The sequence below is a fragment of the Hibiscus syriacus genome, unplaced genomic scaffold, assembly GCF_006381635.1.
Source record: "Hibiscus syriacus cultivar Baekdansim isolate YM2019G1 unplaced genomic scaffold, ASM638163v2 tig00112383_pilon, whole genome shotgun sequence".
NCBI classification, from domain to species: Eukaryota; Viridiplantae; Streptophyta; class Magnoliopsida; order Malvales; family Malvaceae; genus Hibiscus; species Hibiscus syriacus.
Genome location: NW_024063319.1, coordinates 2,320,752 through 2,345,266, shown reverse-complemented (window position 1 = coordinate 2,345,266; position 24,515 = coordinate 2,320,752). Strand labels below are relative to the sequence as shown.

Sequence of the window (24,515 nt, the reverse complement as noted above, 5' to 3'; positions counted from 1 at the left end):
ATGTTATTACTAAGAGACAATCTTCCCATCCCATTTCCTTAATTCCAAAACCCCACCTTAAAAACCATGTTCCTCGCTCCCAAAATTTGATTATCTTCTCCTGCAATCTTAAGGTGTTTCCTTTACGTCATCATCTTCTTCTGTAACACCCACAAACCGATGCGGGTGACTTGATCCGATTCGAGGTGTCACATTAGGACCATCGGAGTGACCAACAATAAAAATCCCGAAAAATTTAAAATTTCTTTAAAACGTGTAAAATCATAAAAAAATTATAATTTAAAATACAAGTTCGGAAAACCATTCATATAATACAGACAGAACTCAAATCATACACGTTTCAAACTTGGATATAAAAACAGAATACCACTTACATGCCCCCTAAACACATGCATCGTACTCCAAAGTAACGCTGATGGAACTCCTTTACTAATGTCGATAGTTGCACTGGTTCAATCATTTTAACCTGAAATAGTGAGTAACAAAGTGAGCTTTGGAAAGCTCAGTAATACAGAACTGATTTAGACATCTACCAATTTTTACGCTGAGCTGAGGTCTCACTGATATCTCAGGTAGTAAAAGACAAGAAGCTTTCAGTTCAGAGTAAACGTTCGGAAGACTAGGTTCAAGAGATCAAAATAGGGTGTCTAGTGTGTTCCCGCAAAGCCAGTGAAATGTACAAATATTTTTAAAATAGTAGCAGTTTAAAACGTATTTTTAAAAACCATAATAAAACCCTCCAACAGAACGCCAATATGCAGTTCCCCAGAACTGCATTCATAAGGACTTACTCTAGGCCCAAAGGCATAGGTGCCAACCAAAGGGAGCACCTTGGGTCCATAAGGCCTTACCCTAGTCGAAGCGTAGGTGTCCACCTGAGGGGAGTGCTCTCATGTCCATAAGGACTTACCCAATGCACACATCAGAGGAACCACCCTAAGTGAGTGTCTTAGGGGTCCATAAGGTCTTACCACTAGGCCCATTAGGCCCAGGAGCCCACCAAAGAGTCGCCTTAGATCTATAAGGAATTACCAGTCGGTGTTGAACCTATACAAGGAATTAACAACAACGACTGAACCTGCCAAAGTCTTCAGTCATACCAGAGTCCCAGAGTACCCCGTATAAAAATAATTTCAGTCAGTAAAATAGAGATATCATAAATCAGAGCAGAGATCAGAACAGAAACCAGATATCAGAACAAATATCAAAGTTCATAGTGAAAATTAGAGGTCAGACTGTGTTTCAGATAACAGAGACATACTTTCAAAATCAGAGAAAACACCCGTGTGATCAGGAAACACACTAGAGGTTCCAGATATTATTCGGAGGTGAATAATATTTATCAGATAGGGGGAGTCATAAAACTTATGTAAACTAAAGAAATCTAGAGTCGAGATCCCCATAAAAGGGTTTGATAACTGATATATTCATTAATTATTCAGAACGTGATTTATCAAGATCATATAGTATTCATATATTTTTCGGAGGCACTATGTAATCAGAAAGATATTCAAAATCCTTTGCAGCAGAGTTACTCGTGTTTTCATATATGACTGAAGTAATTCCATTATCCATTAAATCAGAGGCATTTTGGGCCTTAGGTTCTTGAATAATTCTTAATGATTTGAGCTAATAAGGGAGAAACGATGATTCATGGCATTTGCAATTTATGTCGATCTATCGGAATATTGAGTTAACTCGAACTATACAAATCCCAACAATGATGCCTATCAATCGGTCAAATCATTACACTTCAAGGGTATTCACTCTTTATAATACAGACAACTATTTTCAATTGATCATCTTCAGAATCATCGCTGAATGGATCTTAGAGAGGCGAACATATATTCCAATGATCTTTATTTTATTTCTACATTGTAACGATATCAGGAGATGTCGACGTGCTTGATTCGTGGTTTAAAACCCTTATAGATGGTACAATATATAAGATCATCAGTGTTTCCAGACTTATTGAAGTTATTCGCTTAATTCAAGGTCACTGGGGTACTTAAATCAATTCGTATTCAAGTTTATCACAGTCACTTTGGAATTTCCAGAGTAATTCTATCGTTTTAACAATTCAAATACATATAATACTTCTATTCAGTTCAACTTTGTCATTTCTATCAATTCAGACATGTAAGATACTTTCAGTAATTTAGCCTCTGGGTGTTCACCCAGGAATTAGAAATTTTAAGTCTTTTATCATCTCAAAGATCATAATCAATTCACATGATTATTTTCACTTTTTGAGAAAATCCTTATCTTTTATATCATATCGGTATTTTCGTTGTTTCTTATCCAATCATTTCTAACATTTAACCTTTAACGAGATTAATCAGAATTTACGAGTCTCGAGATTGATTGGTCTATTAATTGAATAAAAAAACTTAGATTTATTTTCGATCGGTCTACCAATTTCTTTTATGAGTCATCTAAGTCTTATACAATGTTCTGTCTTTATTCCAAATTCAGTTTGAGTCCAATGATTATTAAATTCACCCCATGGACCAATTATTTCCATTCATGCATTTACCAATTATCAATGTGTTCCGAAAGCATACAAAAGGTAGTAGAGTATTACATCAATTTCTATGCTCCACCAATCGAACATTTAAAATCCATTTGATCACTCTTGAACTTGAATTCGATGTCCAATAATTCCTCATATACATAGCAACCAAATTTACATCAGAAACTGAACTTAATTGAGAAACTAAATTGAATATGAAGGTAAAACATTGAAAAACGGCTTACCGAGTGTGAATTTCACAAAACGTACATCAGATTCAGACTCAGGACGTCGAAAAACAAAAAATAGGACTTTTCAAAAAATTTAACTTTTTTTTGTCAAAGTCAAAGTCACCGGTCAATGGGTTGGGTCAAAGTTAACGGGTCGGGTCAAAGTCAACAGTTCGGGTTGGGTTGACTCGAGTCAGGTTGACTCGGTTCGGGTCAAACAGACTCAATTCAGATTGGGTTGGGTTGGTTCAGACCGGTTCTAGAATGTTTCCAGAGCAAGGAAGGAAGCACATGCGCACGCGGAGGCGAGTGGCAGGGCGTGGCGGCGACGATGGGCTGGGGGTTGTCGGTCGATTACTCCACGAGCATCTACACACCATTTCAGACCAAAATCAAACCAAAAAACATCAACCAAACAGAGTCAAATTAACCGAAAACATTTGGGACTTACCCACACCGATAATGGAGGGAAATCGACAGCGATAACCTCACTCACTGGTTGGGGTTTGATCGCACGGAGTTGGGGAGTCTTCTTATGGTAGCGGTAAGGCGAGACGGTGACCAATCGAAGAAAAAACATGCGGAGGTGGCGGGGTTTCGAGGAAGCTTTATCTGCTTTTCCATGGAAAATGATGGCTCTAATCGACCAATTGACCGAGGGGTTTTGGTCGTAGTAGACTGGAGCTACACTTGGTACTGGTGGTGTAAGCTACTATTGCCTGAAGTAAGGCGAATTGGGGGAGGTATGGTGAAGGGCTAGGGATTTTGTGGTTGGGGAAAATTATAGATTTTGGGAAAAATTTGGGGGTTACTTCAGGTTATCTGATTGGGGTCTTAGGTTTTTGTTTTTGGATTTTAACCGAAAACCAAACTATAAAACATATATTTATTAAAATATACTTAAACAATAGCCTAGCCTAGTGGCTAAGGTATGGCACCCATGACCTTAGGGTCACGGGTTCAAACCCACTCAACCACCAAACTTTTATTTTTTTCAACAGATAAGAAAAATAGAATAATTTAGGGTTAAGTTCTTGAACTTCCCACAAGTTTCAAAATTGAGCTGCAACTTTTAGGAATTTATAATTTTGTCCTCAATTATTTAGAACGTGGTTTATCAGGATCATATAGTATTCAGATATATTTCAGAGGCATTATATAATCAGAAAGGTATTCAGAATACTTTGCATCAGAGTTACTCGTGTTTTCAAATATGACTGAAGTAATTCTATTATCCAGGAAATCAGAGGCATTTTGGGCCTTAGGTTCTTGGAGAATTCTTAGTGATTTGAGCTAATAAGGGAGAAACGATGATTCAGGGCATTTACGATTTGTGTCGATTTATTAGAATATCGAGTTAACTCAAACTATACAAATCCCAGCAATGATACCTGTTAATCAGTCAAATCGTTGCACTTCAAGTGTATTCACTCTTTAATACATACAACTATTTTCAATTGATCATCTTCATAATCATCGATGAATGAATCTTAGGGAGACGAACAAATATTCTAATGGTCTTTATTTCATTTCTACATTGCAATGATATCAGGAGATGTCGACATGCTTGATTTGTGGTTCAAAACCCTTACGGATGGTCCAATATATAACATCACCAGTGTTTCCACTCTTATCCAAGTTATTCGCTTAATTCAAGGTCATTGGGGCACTTAAATCAATTCGTATTCAAGTTTATCACGGTCACTTTAGAGTTTTTAGAGTAATTCTATCGTTTTAACAATTCGAATACGTATAATACTTCCATTCAGTTCAACTTTGTCATTTCGATCAATTCAGACATGTAAGATACTTTCGGTAATTTAGCCTCCAGGTGTTCGCTCAGGAATTATAAATTTGAAGTCTTTTACCATCTCAAAGATCATGATCGATTAACATGATTATTTTCACTTTCTGAGAAAACCCTTATCTTTTATATCATATTCTATTTCGTTGTTTCTTATCCAAGCATTTCCGACATTTAACCTTTAACGAGATTAATCAAAATTTATGAGTCCCGAGTTTGATTGATCTACTGATTAAATCACTGAACTTAGATTTGTTTTCAATCTGTCTACCAATTTCTTTTATGAGCCGTCTGAGTCTTATACAATGTTCTGTCTTTATTCCAAATTCAATTTGAGTTCAATGATTATTAAATACTCCTCATGAACCAATTATTTCCATTCATGCATTTACCAATTATCAATGAGTTCCAAAACACATACAAAAGGTAGATGAGTATTACCTCGATTTTCTTGCTCCACCGATTGAACATTTAAACTCCATTCGATCACTCTCGAACTTGAATTCGATGTCCAATAATTCCTCGGATACATAGAAAGCAAATTTACGTCAGAAACTGAACTTAATTGAGAAACAAAATTGAATCTGAAGGTAAAACACTTAAAAACGGCTTACCGAGTGTGAATTTTGCAAAAACGAACTTCGGATTCGGACTCAGGACATCGAAAAATATAAAATAAGACTTTTCAGAAAATTTGACTTTTTTTTGTCAAAGTCAAAGGTCAGACTGGTCAATGTCAACGAGTTGGGTCAAAGTTAACGGGTCGAGTCAAAGTCAACGGTTCGAGTCGGGTTGACTCGATTCGGGTCAAACAAACCCAGTTCGCACCGGGTTGGGCCAGTTCAGACCGACTGGACCGGTTCTAAAACGTTTCCAGGGTAGAGGAGGAAGCCCATGCGTACGTGGAGGAGCGTGACGGTGGCGACGGGCTCGGGGTGGTCGGCTAATTACTCAACTAGCATCTACACACCATTTCAGACCAAAATCAAACTAAAAACATTAACCAAACAGAGCTAAATTAACTGGAAACATTCGGGACTTACCCCCGCCGGTGATAGAGGGAAATCGACGATGACAACCTCACCCACTGGTCGGGTTTTGATTGCAACGAGCTGGGGAGTCTTCCTAGGGTGGCGATGAGGCGAGACGGTGACTAAGGCGACCAAAATCGATGGAAAACCATACGGCGGCGGTGGGGTTTCGACGAAGCTTCATCAGTTTCTCCACGACAAACGACAACTCCGATTGACCAATTGACCGAGGGGTTTTGGTCACAGGAGACCGGCGCTTCGCCTGGTGCTGGTGGTGTAAGCCACTGTCGGCCGGAGCAAGGCGGATCGGGGAAGGTATGGTGACGGGTTAGGGATTTTAAGGTTGGGGAAAATTGAGGATTTTGGGAAAATTTTGGGGGTTTCTTCGGGTTATTTGATTGGGGGTCTCGGGTTTTTGTTTTTAGGTTCTAATCGAAAACCAAACTATAAAACATATATTTATTAAAATATACTAAAATAGTAGCCTAGCCTAGCCTAGTGGCTAAGGCATGTCACCCATAACCCTAAGGTAATGGGTTCAATCCCCCTTAGCTAGTAATTTTTTCATTTTTTTTATTTCAACAGATCATAAAAATAGGATAATTCAGGGTTAAGTATATGAACTTCCTACAAGTTCCAAAATCGAGCTACAACTTTTAAGAATTTACAATTTGGTCCTCAATTTTTCTCTTGTTACAACTTTAATTCTATACTTTAAATTAATAATGCCCCTTAGGGTGTGACATTTCTTTTTAATATTCTTTTTACTTGTTCAAAATGTGCTGTGATGGTTTCGTGTTGTTGGGATTTTATTAGATGGTCAATGTGGTGAGGTTTGATGGACCCGTAATGGATCCCACCGGAGTGGAAGATGATGAATTGGTGGTGGAGACCTGCATTACGCGCACTTTGCCACCGGATTTGACACTTGAGCATGGTCTTCAGAGTATTAAAGCCGCTGTGGATGAGTTGAAGTTTAATCCTCCTTGTGCTTCTAGTGGAGTTTTGAGATTTCAAGTATATATCACGCACACAAGATTTTTACTGACATGATTCTGTTCATTTAAAGTTCCATTTTTTGAATCAAATTTGTATCTCAATGTGGTTTCCAATGAGGAAAAAAAAAACTCCATTTATGAATTATGCTATGTCTTCTCGATAAAATTTTGGTATGTTGATTTGTTTGATATTAGTATATACGTGCCAGTGAATTAGTGCTTACATAATTGAAGTTTTTATTGTCAGGTTGTGAAGAAACTAGATTTTGAAAAACACATTGTTTATTAATTTTTTTTTCTTTTGATTCATTTGTTAGAATCAATGCATTGTGTCTGTTGTCTTTGCAGGTTGCTGTGCCCCCAAGTGCAAAAGCTTTAATTGGTTTTGCTCTCAACCAGTCCTCTGGTGTTTTTCCTTTGTTTTTTTCTTTCTAAGGAGACGGCCAGTCCGACATGTAAATCATTATACTTGAATGGAGTTCGTGGAGTTTTTGGTATTGGAACTGCTATTTCCTTTACAAACTCTTCTTGTGTCCCTGGAGAACTAGGTTCAACCAAGAGGTTAATGCTATTCTTTTTTTTTTAACATATGTTTCCTCTTATTTTCATTTTTAACGTTTTTGTTAGTAAACAGCTTTCCTAGAATTCTTAATATTCTGATATCAATGTGAATGTGAATGAAATGATTCTGTCAAGGTGCCTTTTGATCCTTTGTTAGTTTTGCTAGTAATTATTATTGCAAAGCTCATTTTTTATGAAAAAAAAATTGTATTCATACATTTGATTTATGATGCAAAATTCTTAAAAGGAGAACTCTTGTGTGATGAAGTAACCAGAAACTGACCATGCTTTAATCTATCGAGCTTTAGTCTTCTAGGAAGTCGGTGTCTCTGCCCTGTTTGACCTGGGAAATTTGTGTTTGTTTCCGGTCTAAGTTGGTATTGAACCCTGAAGTTTAATGTCTTGAATTCTTATTTTCCTGTAACTTGAATTTGAAGATTAGTTTTTTCCTTGATGCATTTTTTTATTAAATGTTCTTCACGTTGTGTTAGATTAGCTGAAGGAATTTATTATTTACTTCAACATTCTTTTTGAAATAATTCATACCTAAAGAATGTACTATAGCTTTTTTGCAGATTTCTTTCGAATGATGTGGTCCTTTTATCAACTTATGGTTTTGTGGATATTAATTTCAACACAGAATTGTCTTCTGTGAAGAACAAGGATGGTTCTTTTTACTTTTTCATTCCTCTGGTAAGCTTGTTCGTATTTATCAGTTAGCATGTATTTTAATGCAGTCAATATGCCTTTCTGTTTTCGTCATTGATAATCTAAATCAACTGTTATTTGATCACTGCCAAACTTTTGTTGAAAGTGCTGCATGTATTTACAACTTTCATTTGTCTCAGCAGATTGAGTTAGATGAGCATGTTGACATCTCTATTTTAGCAGCCACATCGGAATGGTGTGATTTTTACTCGTGTACATTTGAGCAGGCCATTCATTCTTTTGAATTAGCCTTCGATCAGGTTCTCATAACTTCCTATGCCTTATCATGTTGCGTCTTACTTTCAGTTCGTATAACTTTGGTAATCTGTTAGGATGATGAATTCTGGATTCCAATTGGCGTGATATTTTGATGCCAAGTACATAGAACTAATTAAACCATGAAGCCTAAATGTTTTTATTGACTTTTAATAGTATGGAACTTGTACAATGCCCCTCAAACTTTTGTAACAGGAACATTTTTGGTTTTCCTTTGCTAGGAAGCTATAAGATTGTATTCACAGTTCTCAAAATTAACCTAGTGCCCATAATTATCTTTCATTCTATGTTTCGTTGTAAAAAAAGGGCTAAATGAATACGATAAGAAATTTTAAGTTTGAATGTTCGGTTTTACATTTAAGATATGTTTGCTTGATTTGAAAGTTGCAAATGCACTTGCATGATTGCATCCCAGGTCTATGGTTATTGTTGAATCCTTGCTTTATTTGCTCTTCATCTGGTTGAAATATTTTTCCTGAGGTGCTTATGTTTTTCACTTTCAGTCCGATTTTAAAGTTTTGTCTAAAAATATCTTTTGCTGAATTTCTTCAGGCAAGTTCTCATTTTTGGCCCACTACGGAGAGATGCCACTCTGGACGATTATGATCTGCCATTAGAAAACTTGATGTGGTTGAGGACAACACTATGCAAATGGTATGCATTCTGCACTTTGCTTTCCTGTTCCTTTCTCTAGTTATGTCTTCCTTTTAGATTCTTGTTTCGTCTCAATGACTTTATTCTGTGGTACCTGGACTTTGGATCTTTGCTTATTTGAGGATGATGACCAGTTTTGCTTACAGCAAAGTAGACTTTCACATGGTAATCTATGTTAATATTCTAAGAAGAAAGGAAGAGATATTCCAAAAGAACATAGGAAGGGAAATTTTGAATGAAGAGAACCTAAGTTCTGTTTGTATTTCTTACTTGAAAAATAAAAAACCAGCCTGCTTTTATAGGTTGAGAATTACAAAAGTAGAATTTAACTATGTGTCTCTTTCTTAACCTTTATCTCCTAGGAAAACTTATCTTCTAAAAAGATAAACAAAAAAATCCTTTTCTAATAGTTTTTTAATTCACGACAGCTTTTAACACTCTCCCTCAAGCTGGGTGCGGAAATAGTTTTACAAGATGATCAAAGTTTGGATGACCAAGGCGAAAATGCCATAACATAACTGGATCTAAAAAAATAGAATTAGGAGAAGTTGTAAGAACAAAGTTGGTTATACAACTTCAATGAACTTTATTGTAATTATTTGTCTTTATAGTTACCCGCTTTTCTGGTGTTTATGTTGAAGAGCGGAGACAAATGATTTTTATTTATGTCTTCAAGCAAAATTACTTGTATGTTTTTTTGTAGAAATCAGAGTCATTCTCTGTATTTTCATATTATTTTCAATAGGATAGATTACATCTTTATATACAAATTATCTCTCTAAAGTAAGAAACACTTAAGAAAGGAAATATATTAATCCTAGGATGCGATCCCTTAAAATAAGGGATTGTATAAATATATGTACAAAATCACTTAACTAAAGGAATGATATCAAATCATATCTCTATCATTCCTACACTCTCCCTCAAGTTGGAGTATACATTGTATAATCCCAACTTGAATAGGAATTTATTGAAAATAGGCTTTGGCAAAGCCTTAGTAAGAATGTCTGCAACTTGTTCTTCTGAAGGAATGTATAAAAGTGTGACTGTCTTTTTGTTAACTTGATCAACTATAAAATGCCTATCAATCTCAACATGCTTTGTCCGGTCATGTTGAACTGGGTTCTTGGCAATTTGAATAGCAGATTGATTATCACACAAGACTTAAAAGTGATCCTCTTGATTAGTGCCAAGTTCTTTCAGTAGTTTAAGTAGCCAAATTCCTTCGCATATTCCCAATGCTAGTGCTCTGAATTCAGCTTCAACACTACTTCTTGAAACGACAGATTGTTTCTTACTTCTCCAAGTGTTAAGGTTACCCCAAACAAATGTGCAGTAGCCACTAGTGGATCTCCTTTCAGTAAGGTCTCTAGCCCAACTAGAGTCTGTAAAAATCTTAACAATTCTGTCTTGTGTTTCTTAATCATTAAGTCATGTCCTGGAGTTTTCTTCAAGTACTTGAGAATTTTATTGGCTGCTGCCATATGCTCTTCAGTAGGATTAGTCATGTGTTGACTTATCACATTTACGGGAAAGGCTATATCTGACCTTTTCAAGGATAAATAAATTAGTTTCCCAACTAATCATTGAAATTTCTTTTTGTCTACTAAGGACCCATCTTCTTTGCTAAATTTCAAGCTTGCCTCCATTGGTGTATCAATCGGCTTACAACCAAGAAAACCAGTTTCTTTGAGTAAATCAAGTACATATTTTCTTTGGTTGATTACAAGTCCTTTTTTTGAACTTGCCACCTCAATTCCTAGGAAATACCTCAGCTTTCCCAAGTCATTGGTTTTGAATTCCTCATTTAACAACTTCTTCAAATTACAAATATCTCTTCATCATCTCTGATAAGAATTATGTCATCCACGTACACAATAAGGATAGCTTTCTTATTTGTAGAAGTTACCTTGACAAAAAGAGTATGATCGACGAGGGACTGCTTGTAGCCGTTTTTCATAATGACTTTAGTGAACCTCTCGAACCAAGCTCTGGTTGATTGTTTTAATCCGTATAGAGACTTGTTGAGCTTGCAAACCTTGTTACTTCCTTCAATAGACTTTAAGCTAGGTGACAACTTCATATAGACTTCTTTTTCTAGCTTGCCATTAAGAAAAACATTTTTTACATCAAGTTGGTGTAATTTCCAATCGCAATTTACGACCAAGCTTAGGAGTACTCAAACAGTATTCAGCTTCGCCATAGGTGCAAAAGTTTCTGTGAAATCTATCCCATATGTTTGCGTAAAGTCTCTGGCCACTAGTCTAGCTTTGTATCGCTGAATACTACCATTGGAGTTATACTTTACAACAAAGATCCATTTACAACCAACAGCCTTTTTTCCTTGAGGAAGGTCTGTAACAGTCCAAGTAGCATTTTTATCTAGTGCACAAATTTCCTCTTCAACAGTTCCTTTCCATTTTGAATCCTTTAAAGCTTCAACTATGCTTGTGGGAACTTGTTCTTTATCCAAGTTTGCTGTAAATGCTTGAAAAGACGACATCAATGAATTATAACCAGCAAATTTTTCAATAGGATGCTTGGTGCACTGTCTAACCCATTTTCTAAAAGCAATAGGGAAGTCATCTAGAGTAGGGGAAGTAGACTTACTGATTTCTTCTTCTATTTCGGCAGCTGGACCCAAATCCAATTCTCGGCAAGCATCAGATTGCAAAACAGCCTCAGGAATATGTTTTCTTTTCCTTGTATAGACACGAAGTTGTTTGATTGGTGATGTTTGTGGAAGATTTTGAATGGGAGTAGGTATGTTTTCAGGAAGGGTGTTTAAAGTAGGTGTGGGTGAAGTAGTGATAGGTACTACAGATGAATCAATGGGAGTAGTTATAGGTGAAAAATCTGTAGATAAGGACAAAATTGGTGGCAATTCTGAAGGTTGAGAATAAAGAGTAGGAGAAGATACCTGATGTGGCTGAAAATCCTTCCATGTCTCCCCCTGAATTTCAGCCTGAGTGAAATAGGGATCTTGCTCATAAAATGTTATATCCATAGTGGTAAAAAATCGTTTAGAATGAGGATGATAACATTTATAACCCTTCTTACGTGAAGAATACCCAACCAGTACACACTTTAATGATTTAGGATCTAACTTGGACTTATTAGGAGCAATATTTTAGATAAAACAGTACAACCAAATATTTTAAGTGGAAGTATGGAGGAGATAGGATTAAAATGGGGAAAATATTGTAAAAATATAGATTGAGGTGTTTGAAATTGTAAAACCTTAGTAGGCATTCGATTGATTAAATATGTGGCAGTTAATAAGGCTTTCCCCCACAAATATTTTGGAACATTAGCGGTAAATAGAAGAGAACAAGTAACTTCAAGGAGGTGTCTATTTTTTCGGCAATGTCGTTTTGTTGTGGGGTGTCAATACAAGAACTAATCTAAACTATGCCCTTTTCCCTGAAAAACACACCCAAAGATTTAGCAAAAAATTCACTGCCATTATCAAATTTAAAGAGCTGAATTTTAGACCCAAATTGAGTGAGAACCATGTTATAAAATTAGGTAAAAACACCAGTAGTTTTATATTTATCTTTTAGTAAATAAGTCCAAGTTATCCTACTGTGATCATCAATGAAAGTGATAAACCACTTACAATTATCAACATTCTTCACCCGAGAAGGGCCCCAAATATCACTATGGATCAAAGCAAAAGGGTGAGAAGGCTTATATGTGGAAGGAGAATAAGTTGATTTAGTATGTTTGGCAAGAGAGCAAACTTTGCAAGAAAAAGAATTTGGCCTTTTATGAATGAATAGAGCAGGAAGAACTTTTGCAAGATAGTGGAAACTAGGATGGCCTAAACGATAGTGCCATAATATAACATTATCAACTTTTTCTAAGGCGGTGAAAGATTTCGAGATTTCGGTTTTAGTAAAGGCAGGAAGAATATAGAGACCATTCTGCAAGCTGGCCTTACCAATCATCTTATTCGAGTTCAGTGCCTGCAAAGTATAATCAATATTATTAAAAATTACATAGCAGTGCAAGTTGGTGGAAAGTTTACTAACGGAAACGAGATTGCAAGCCAGATTTGGTATGAAGAGGATATTTTTAAGTACAATCTGGTCATTGAGAATAACAGTGCCATGTCCTTCTATTTTGCACAAGGAACCATCAGCCGTTTTGACAGTTTTACCAAAGTTTGGAAAACAATTGTAAAACAAATCCTTATTACCAGTCATATGATCCGTTGCACCAGAATCGAGGATCCAATTAGAGGTCAACTGGGAGGAGAAAAAAACTGTAGCATGAGGTTTACCTTCTGGTTCTTTCATGACCAGATTACCTTCTGATTGAGCAGCAAAACTAGAAAAATTTTATGGATTCGTAGTGACCTCTGGAGTAGGAGAAGAAGTTGTGGACATCGTCTAGGTTGGAAAGAAACCGTAACCTAATCTGATACCATGTAGAAATCAGAGTAATTCTCTGTATTTTCATATTATTTTCAATAGGACATATTACATCTTTATATACAAATTATCTCTCTAAAGTAGGAAACACTTAAGAAAGGAAAGATACTAATCCTAGGATGTGATCCCTTAAAATAAGGGATTGTATAAATATATGTACATAATCCCTTAACTAAAGGAATAATATCAAATCATATCTCTATAATTCCTACAGTTTTTCCGAGTTTGTCCCTAGGAAGGGGCACAATTGAGGATCATATCAATGTTGTTTAGGTGTTATTATTGATCACAATGTTTTACTAGGCATATATGAATATTCCGTCTGGCGGAAGGGATTTTGAAGCTTACACCTTGGAACTGTAACTCCTTTTTCCTGTAATCATTTATACTTTAATTTTTCATAACCCAATTTGCTTCGAGTGTGTTTATGTCCTTACTTAAAATTAAATGTTTTCTGAATGGCCTTATGTACTAAATTTTCTTGTAGAAAGGGGCACATTCTTTCATGCAGTTCTGTTTCAGGTTTTCACCTACCATTGGTGTCTCCCGCAACATGGTATAATACTTGTCCTGGTTGCTCTGGAATTTGATCTTTTAAATATTCTGTTCGTACAGCATCTGTTATTTGAATATGAAGAAAAATATCACTGCTATTCTACATGCTAAGTGAAAGGAGGACAGGCAATTTGTATCAGTATCAATTGGTTTTTTCTGCGAACACATGGTTGCGTCAACAGTATTTCATGGAATACAAGTGCTAGATTTACCAGTTGCTTCATTTCAGTAAGGAATTGATTACAATTTAGCTAGTGTTTTATGCTCTGTAGATGGAATCGAAAACATAAACAATTGCATAAGTAATATTTGGTTATCCAAAGAAGCAGGAATAAAATAAAGTAAATGCACTTAATAGCTTTGAGGATTCATGCAATAGAACTAAACGGCTATTTTTAGGTTAGTCGACCCAAATTGTGGTATCAATATCATCTTTAATTTTACATTGTATCAAAGATAAATTAGATAATAAAACAAAATGTGCTTGTTCGAAAATGTTAATGCAGAAAATGATGCGGATATTAGGACCTTTATAGAATGTTGCAATAAACAAACTGGATGATGGTAGTTGAAGTTTTGTGTTTCCTTCTGATTGTCAGTTGGGTCATGCCACCGAAACAACCTATTCCATTCAAGATTGTGCAAATATCAATGCTGTTTGGGCATCACTTATAGTTGAAGAATGTTCTCTCCTTGGTTTGACGGTGAGTTTTTTTCATCGTGAGATATGTCTATACTCCGCTGGGTTTGCCTGATAATTCTTCATTGCTGTATTTTTGTGTAGCTCCAGGATCAAGGTCAACCCCCTTGCTCTTGCTGCTTCTTCTCGTCCCTTAATAACCTATATTTCATGCTTTGATGAGTGATCACTTGCATTCCATGCTATTGGGTATGCAAGAGGGTGTAAGAAAGTGGCAATCATTATAACAACATCAGGAACTGCAGTTTCAAATCTTTTCCCTGCTGCAAGTTTCAATGCACATCTATGAAATGTGCCGTTCCAGTCAAGGAACATCATATGATCAATAATTTCCCATGGTTTAGTTAATCAATATGGTTCTAGGGTTTTCACTTCATATCTTGTTGTAACATTCTATCTTGCAAATTGTAGCGCAAAAATTACGTACTTGTAATGTTCATTTGTCATACCTAAGGTGGTTGAAGCCAGCCAGGACTTTGTACCCCTTCTGATACTATCAGCAGATCGTCCTCCAGAGCTTCTGGATTGTGGAGCAAACCAATCAATCAGGTGAAATGAAATTGAAATAATGTACTTCAAAATTTATTTTTTATTTTCTTGTATTACAGTTGTTTATAGTCTCGGTATATTGTATTTTTATACACGCCTACAACAATTTTTTATATATTAGAATTTATTTTGTATTTGCATGTATCGCAATTGATCATACACAATATTTTACACTATAAATACCTGCATACATACATACATACATTATATATATATATATATATATATCCATTTGCTTATTTGTTAACATCAATGTGTTAATTTGTATACTAGGTGAATCATTTTGGTTCTTTCGTAAGGTTCTTAGGTCTTCCTCCTCCCACTGATCAAATACCTGCTCGAATGGTTCTTACCTCGCTGGACTCTGTTCTTCACTGGGCAACATCTCCACCAATTGGTCCTGTTCATGTTAACCGTCCTTTTAGGGAGCCATTGGATAATAGTCCAGAAAAATGGAAATCAAGTTGTTTGGAAGGATTAGATACTTGGATGTCTAATGCTGAACCAAGGATTAGATACTTGGATGTCTAATGCTGAACCATTTACCAAATATATAATGGTGCAGCATTCTTATTTATGTAATAATGGTACACACGGCCAAATGGAAGAGGTTCTAGAAAATATTCAAAGCGTTAACAAAGGGCTCCTACTTGTTGGTGCCATCTCTACAGAGGATGAGAGATGGGCAGTTCTTCATGTGGCAAAATACCTTCAATGGCCTGTTGTGGCTGACATATTGTCTGGGATAAGGTTGAGAAAGTTGTTGTCCTCCTCTCCTGAAGTTGAAGAGAACATTGTTTTCGTTGACTATCTTGACCATGCATTGCTTTCAGATTTTGTTAGGAATTTGGTCCGGTTTGATGTAATTGTTCAGGTGGGACTTCACTTCTTTCCTCTTTCTCAGGGTTTAGTACCCTTTTGCATGGCAAGGGATAATGTTTCCAATTACTGAAGATAACAGTACATGAAATAAATGAATGATTGTTATTATCTTGTGCCTGAGTGAGTAGATCATTGATACCAAGTCCTTCATGATTTTATATGTCTTTCTTGTTGATTTCTTCTGATTCTTAATTCTTAGCAGATTGGGAGTCGGATTACAAGCAAGCGAATCTCTCAGATGCTGGAGAAATGTTTCCCGTGCTCATATATCTTGGTTGACGATCACCCAAACCGTCATGATCCTTCACATTTTGTAACACAGAGAATCCAAATCTCTGCCATTGAATTTGCTAATATTTTACTGAAAGCCCAAATTCCACATAGAAGCAGAAAATGGCATGATTATCTACAAGCGTTGAATATGATGGTACTGATATAAGGCCGTGATTCTCTCCATGTTCCATTTATCTGTGTGTTGAGCATTGTAATGCATCGTCTGTTGTCTATTCTTTTTTTTTTGGTTTATATTTTTCTTATCAATATCTAGGATAATTGAATCAATAGGTTGAATATGGTTGCACCTTGTGTTTGGTTTATCTAGTTTCCAACAATTCGGTACCAAACGAAATTTGAAAATGCAAGTAGAATAGTCTTTGCATTTGATGTTCTTGTATTGTCATGGCTACTTGTTGCCAAAGTTTTATGCCATTCTGTAATTGTTGGCCTGGTTTAATTAAATATTTTTTCCATGTTCAGAGCATTTAATCACATATTCATCTTTATTCTAGGCTTTAGCTTGAATTTCTTTTCTTTTTTAGTCCAAAAAGGAAACTCTACACGATCTTGTGATTTTACATTTTTGTTTTACTTTTCCTTATTTAGAATGGACGTTATATGACTGCATCCAATGTTGGGATAAATGAGTATGCGAAATGAGAATACATATTTTCTTTATTGCTTCCTACCAAAATTACTGATAATTTGCCTCTCTGAAAATTGATGATATTATGGTCTGTCGTCCTTGTGTTCCTCTGTACATCTGAAGTACACTTGCCATCTATTGTAGGTTGGACAGGAGATATCATTCCAAGTTTCTGCTGAACACTTTTTGTTAGAACCTTATATTGCACATGTAATCTCAGAGGCTCTTTCATCTGAGTCTGCTCTTCTTATTGGAAACAGCATGGTAATACGTGATGCAGACATGTATGGATACAATTGGAGAAGTGATACTCACAGTGTTGCAGATATGATTTTACATACAGAATTACCATGTACGGGGATATTGGTTGCTGGAAATAGAGGTGCTAGTGGAATTGACGGTTTGCTCAGCACGGCTGTTATACTTACATATATTTTGAGTTACATGTGGTTTATATTAAAAGTAGAGAATTTACTTATAAGTTGGAATGTATCAGGTCTGCGTCAACTTAATGCCTACTACATCTTATCTGTTTAAACACCTTGAGGGCAAATATATTTAAGAGTTATGTATTTTTTGGTTTCTAATTTTGTACATTCATTTTGAGGTTCAAAATATGTTTCAATTCTTCTGCAACCATATCTATCCTTCTTTCTGAACCATTTTGTACTAGTGTTTTTTTCCAGTTAAATGGTTTGTTAGAAGATTACTGCTTACTGAATATCTCAACAACAGAAGTGTTAAATGCCGTTTACAAACTGATTTAACTTTTTCTGTAGCATATTATTTCCTTAAATTGCAATCTACATGAGCCTCCTCACTAAGGTTTTCCGTTGGAAACTTCTCCTTTGACGCTATATACACAGGGTGAAGCATTTGGAAGTAAAAACGAAAAAGGAACTACATGAGGCTTTAATCTCATCACAGGAAGGAGAGACAGATTGTGTCATTGAAGTTTAGAGCTCCATTGATGCTAATGCCACTTTCCACAGGTAATTATGTTCTAAGGATTCTTTAGCAATTATGATTTCCTAGTTAACAGGTAAATACCTGGTCAATCTGCTGACATATCTTTCTCTGTTTCTTAGTTATATAAGAAAATTTGCTTGCCGAGCAGCTGAACATGCTTTGGGTGTTGTTTCGAAACTCTCTCTTCCAGAAGCTATGTCACAAGATTGCCACTACAAAATCAAATCAATTAGTTATTCTCTCTATAGGTATTGTTTTTGTAAGAACAGTTTTGAAACTTCCTTAACTTGCCAGTTACGGGGTTAATTTAGTATAGATTTTTCAAATTTATATGGTTCCAGAATTCGGCTTTGTGCTCCACCTACTTCAAAAGTGTTTGATCATGACCGCACCAGATTTTATAGAGAAGGTTTTTATTGTCTTTGATTCTTGAAGATGGAAGCATTGGGTATGGAGATGTTAGTTTATGTTAAATTCATTATTTGTTTGTTTATAAGTTCGTTTGCTATTATCACCTTCTCTTTTTCCCTTTTCTTGAATATTTTTTTCTATTTTTTTGACCTTTTGTTTTCCATTATCTTCTGTCATCCTTGTTCTTGTGCAAGCTACCATTCAGTCCTATTTATTTTTGCCTTACTCTGCTTAAACAGGTTGCGCCTCTTGAAATTTGCCAAGAAAATCTGTTGGATGTTGAAGAGCAACTTCGTTTTCTTTTCCATGCAGCTGAAGGAGCTTCCATTAATTATTTTCTACCAATGCTCAAGAGTTCATTTTCTTCTTGGATATGGAAAACTTTAGGAATTCCGGTCGGCAGATCTATCTACTTTTTGTTAGTAAAATGTGTATCTAGTAAGCAGGATGTAAAAAGGAAAATGTGGGTAAAAAACATTAATGTTTCCTCCTAGATGCGTTTATCTTTAAAAAAATTTAATGGATCCTGATCTTCTATAGTTATTGTCATACAGGCATGTTCACTCTTTCCATGTGTTAGATGTGGTTTGGAGATGGCAACCCTCAATGCTATAGCAGTGAGCCAAGGTTCTTGTTTATTGAACATACTTCATCCTCTGAGGGAAAGAAAATCAGAAAAATCGCCAAGTGTTCGTATATGTGCTCTTCTTGACAGTAGTGGTACTCCAGAAGAAGTTGGTCGTATTGCTACTGATCTTGTCAAAGAAGGGTTTACAGCAATCAAGATAAAGGTGTGTTAAAAACCTAAGTGGTTATGCTTTTGATGTTGCAATTCAATTATATTAACTGGTTTCTTTTCCTGTCTTTTTGCCAAGACTATTGTAGCTTATGATTAGTAAGTTTTATTGAGTCTTGTCTTTTTCTTTTAATTTAAGATTTTAAGTTGCCCATTGATGATTCTTCTACAAAAGGTTGCACGTAGGGCAGATCCAGTTGAAGATGCTGCTGTCAAATGGGAAGTAAGAAAGAAGGTTGGTTTCCACATTGAACTCGTGTCGATGCCAACTGTAATTGGACATATGAGCAAGCTATTAAATTTGGCTTCTTGGTGAAGGATTCTAACCTGCAATATATTGAGGTAAAACTTATAGAAAGCTTGATAAACATAGTTGCTTTACTCCTTCATTGGTCCGAAAGTGGATTATTGTCTTACTGGTTTGTGCAACAGGTTTTGGGTTTCCCCCCCCCCCCCCCCGATTTTGACATCGATATATTTCAGGAGCCTGTTCAAGGCGAGGCCGATATTATTAGGTTCTGTGAAGAAAGTGGCTTACCCATGGCATTGGATGAAACTATTGATAAGTGCCCAGAAAATCCTCTGAATATGCTTGTCAAGTATAATCACCCGGGAATAGTTGCTTTGGTGAGTGACATAAAATCATCGTTTACTAAATCAACATGGCATATCTTGGTGGTGTACTTCAATGTATTGTTGATTGATCAAGTTGAATTACTCTTTCTAAACCTCAACTTTTATACTTAAATTTACCCAGCCAAACTGTAAGAATGTTGAGCTAGAATTGCGCAATCACATTGTTAGAACCATGGCGATAAGCACTTTACTTAGAAGCTTTTTGTATCAGAATATATGCTAGAGCACAGGTTAGAAAGCTCGTGTGCCCCCTCCCTGATTGTTCTTATAGCTAAAGCAATAATCAGTATTAAGCAAATCCTTGAGAAGTTGGAGAGCTAATATCTATAATGATCTTGTTTCTAGCTTTACAGGAGCATTATTTTGTCAGGTATCCATCATTCTTTTTGTTGCAATCATCAGAAATCATAATTGCCATCGTCATTTACCAGAGCAGCATGATTCTGATATAAGCTATGCGTATAAGGTTAAATGGGTCCAATTTACCAGCATAACTTTCAAATGGGAGGATGCACACCATGGCTTTGATAATAGGAAACTATTCATTGTGCATCTTTTAGAGCATAACAATTTATGAAGATCTTTCAATTCGAAGTGACTTTTTGGTTATGATCTTGATATGCTTTGGTTTTATATGTCCTTCCAGGTCATTAAACCAACTGTAATTGGTGGATTTGAGAGGGCTGCTATAATTGCACGGTGGGCACAAAGACAAGGAAAGCTGGCCGTTGTTAGTGCTGCATTTGAAAGTGGCCTAGCTTTGTCAGCATATATAGTGTTTTCCTGTTATCTGGATTGGCAGAATGCTGACACATGCAAATTGATGAATAATAACCTAGTTCCTTCTGTTGCTCATGGTCTTGGGACATTTCGTTGGCTTGAAGAAGATGTAACGACTGATCTGCTCGGCATTGAACGTAATCCAAGTACTTGATTTATAGAAGCATCTGTTGCCGATGCTACCCATCTCCTGCATAAATTTCGAATGAACCACAATTTTATCCACAGAACCTTTACTAGCCAAAAGGTCCTAAGATATCACCTAGCTCTGGATTCGGATGATTTCTCTTCGGTCAACGTACAGGAGATTGGTCAAAGAAAAAAATGATAGAAACTTGACAACATTTATGTGCTTCTTTTGGTCCTTCCCTTTTTCTTGACTGCATATCTCTGTGGTTGATGCACAAAAAAAATGCCGAGATATTCTGTAGCTATTGCTTGTAGAGTGATGCATAACTTTATTTTTTGTGCCCACTTATCTAGTGCTAACCACACCTTACCTGCACCGATGCAGGGTAGCACGATTCTATTTCTTCATGGTTTTCTTTGGACAAATGAAGATTGGGTTCCTATCATGCATGCTATCTCGGGATCTGCAAGATACATTTCAGTTGACCTGCCTGGCCATGGGGAAAAAAAGATAAAGAACCGTGCTAATGGCAAAGCTGCACTGCAACCAACGTTGTCAATCGAGTAGTTGCCAATTTTCTGTTTAAATTAATTGAAGACATAACTCCTGGTAAAGTTACTCTTGTTGGATATTCTATGGGAGCAAGGATTGCTTTGTACATGGCACTTAAATTTGGTGGTAAGGTACATCAATGGAGTGCAAGATACTGTTCGTCTTTTAACTAAATTATCATATCTGCATTATTGAAGATACCAAACCTGTTCAGATTGAAGGGGCTGTTATATTATCGGGTAGTCCTGGACTAGAAAATGCAGTCGCAAGAAAAGTTCGCAGGGCTAAAGACGACTCGAAAGCTTGTTCTCTTGTTACACATGGTTTAAAGCTCTTTCTGGACACTTGGTATTCTGGAGGTTTGCGGAAGAGGTGATTTTCTTATCTCTCTATTGTTGCATTTCCTAAAAGTTATATTATAGCAGCCCCATAACTTTTCTTCACCTCCCTGCTGATATCCATTGAACAGCTTGAGAAAACATCCCAATTTTAATCAAATTGTCTCTAGACGATCACTGCACAATGACTCGCAAGTTCTTGCAAGAGTTTTGTCTGACTTGAGCCCTGGAAGACAGCCGTAAGCCCTTTTATTTATTCGCTTATTTTTCGGTTTATCTTTTCGTTAAAGAGTTCTATGTTTGTTGATAGACCCATGTTTTCATTAGTGAGAGAGCAAATGTTTTTATTATAGTTCTAATGCAAAGTGCATGGTGATGGTAAGAATTAGTCATGCATCCGTTTGGTTTATAAATGATGTACTTGTAAATGCACATCATTAATTTCTTCATAAATGAAGGATTAAGTTACTTTCCGGGATGCAAGTTAAGACTCGAGAGGTAAAATGTTCTTCCTAGTTCTGCTGTACCAGTCATTAGAAATTTGCAAGTCCAGCTAAAAGTGAACATGAAGAAACATTTCTATAGCACCATGCTCGTATAGCCTGAAATATTGCAAATACAAATCAGACCATGAATATTTGGTGCTCATACATGACACTCCAATGGACCAAATGTAAAAAAAAAAAAAAAAAAAGGACAAAAGGTTAAGAGAAGCAACTATTTAGCTATAAAGATAGCACAATGGCATTCTAACGTATGAAAGCAATCAGAGAACTCTGAAGACCATTAAAATGATACGGAAACTCCTCGTCACTTTCAGCCATTAAAAAAATCCTCATTTTGCTTCCAATACCCAAACAAATAAATGGAATAAAAAACAACCAGCATTTGTATACGACAAATTGAACCCAAAAAAGCCATGATCTCGCAAAGCAATCAGAGAACTTTGAAGACCCAGAATGGGATTTCCCACACGGGAAATTCTTAAACCATTTTCATCATTTTGCTTTGCAATTACCCAGACGAACAATAGATACCCACTTTCCTGGCACCAAGCATCATTTCAGTCGGATCAATTTCAAACCAAAAGCTGCATTGGATGCTTTAACACTGTTAGTATCTGTAAAATCGAATAGTAGTTGCCAGAGAACTGAAGAATCTAAGTTGGTAGAAGGCTATTTTCTTTTCAAGCGAAAAGATTATGCGATAGACCAAGGATTAGGGTTTATTGTATTTGTAGACGTGGTCAACGAGAAACGATGGCGTGCCTTCTTTTCAGAATTCAATTCAGGGTCTCCAAACTTTCAATATTTGTGCTTCGGCCCCATTCATTTCTTTGGGCCTAATTGTATCCTGGTCCAAAGAAAACAGATAACACAGTAATCAACCACAGTTATGAAAGTTTTCATTTTATATCATGTTTATATAACACGATAGATGTATTTTATTAGGTTTAATATAAAAATAAGTATTCAAACTATATCATTTTTTTATTTAGATATTTAAATTATTTTTCCGTCAATCTAAGTGCTTAATATAATATAAAGAATGACACCATGAACTGAAAACATTTGAAACAATCCACTAGATTATAATAGTACCATAGATTTTGAAATGATGATTAGGAATATAACTAACTAGTCCTTTTCGTGGCAACAATTTTTCACCAAATATATATTGAAGTTGGCGATAATTAGAAACAATGGAAGTGAAGATTCTTGAAGAGATTGAGGATGCATTTTCGTTTACAGAGACCATCAAAACCTATAAAAAAACTGGCAAAGGAGAAGTCTTACACCCATTAAAAACCAACTGTACGATGCGGATTGATTTGGATTAATCCGGGCAAAATCCTAAAACTAGGAGAGCAATCATAAACAAGGAGAGATTCATAATTGTTGGTCAGTAGAAGTAGGGAATGTGTGAATACTCTTATTGGCTTTGATATTTAAAATCGCAGGAGAATTTTGTGAGAAATTATAGAGGTGTAAAGTAGGGTGAGTAAAACTCGACTCGAAAAAATTCGATTCGAATTGATTTCGAGTTGTAATTTTATAAACACGGCTCGATTCAAGTTCAAATCGAGTTGTAAAATACAACTCGAATAACTCGAAATTTTTAGTAATTAGTGGATTGATTTTTATTGGGTTGATTCATTCGCCTCTGTATGATATATGTATATCGTATATGAAACAAATATGAAGAAATATATATGTATGGTATGTGATTATAAAAAACCATTTAAATGAGAATCAAATAATATAATAATATTATAAATATTTATAATTAAATTTAAACAGAAACTCAAAAATTTAACTCGACTCGATTTAACGCTCATGTCTAATGTAAAAGTTGGTAAGCTCATCAAATTATCGACACATTAATATTGGAAATAGGGATAAAATCATTGTATATGAAAAGACTATTTTGTGTGCTTATGCATTTCTTCAAGCTAATATTTTGGCTTTGTATTATGAAATTATGTATTCTCTCGTTAAATAAACACTAAGACATGTAAATAGTAAGATTAAGTTAAATGTTTCGTGAATGCAGTTCTACTTCTATTCATCTTCACTTGAGAAAAGTCGATGCAATCGTTAGAGTTCGACCTGAATTTAGATTGATCGAGGAAACTAAAAATCTTAATTGAATTGAAAGTATGAAATCTATTTTCTTTTATGTTGGTTAATAGTAAAAAACCTACTGAGAGTAGAAGTGTACTAAATAAAATTCTTTTGTAATAAAATAACAATCTATATAAATAAATACTAGGAATTATGGTTAGAAGTTAAGTAGAATTTTGAAAATCCTCTTGTTTTTTTTTTATTTTCAATATTAGTGAAAAAGTTTCTCTTTGTTACCATTGTTTTTTCTCGAAAGAATTTATCATATAAAATTTTAGTATCTATTTTATTGTGAATCATTATATTTGTCATTATCTTCTAACAAATTGGTACTAGAGCATCTAGGTTATTTGTCTCGATCAAGATAATGACATACTAGAAGTTTGAAATTATGTTATTGGATCGTAACACCAATTTGAGTTGGGGCAGATTTGATAATAAATCTGATTTCTGTTAGGTAC

General features: G+C 35.5%; 1 non-coding gene and 2 pseudogenes across 1 annotated transcript; 1 reads left to right on the top strand and 2 right to left on the bottom strand.

Moving 5' to 3' along the window:
• Window positions 1–21,673, top strand: LOC120178902 (annotated as a pseudogene).
• Window positions 21,674–22,191: 518 nt separating this feature from the next.
• LOC120178991 lies at window positions 22,192–22,275 on the bottom strand. The gene has a single exon (XR_005521572.1). It is a non-coding gene; the product is annotated as a small nucleolar RNA R160 (small nucleolar RNA).
• Window positions 22,276–22,361: 86 nt separating this feature from the next.
• On the bottom strand, window positions 22,362–22,438 carry LOC120178990 (annotated as a pseudogene).
• Window positions 22,439–24,515: the final 2,077 nt, after the last annotated feature.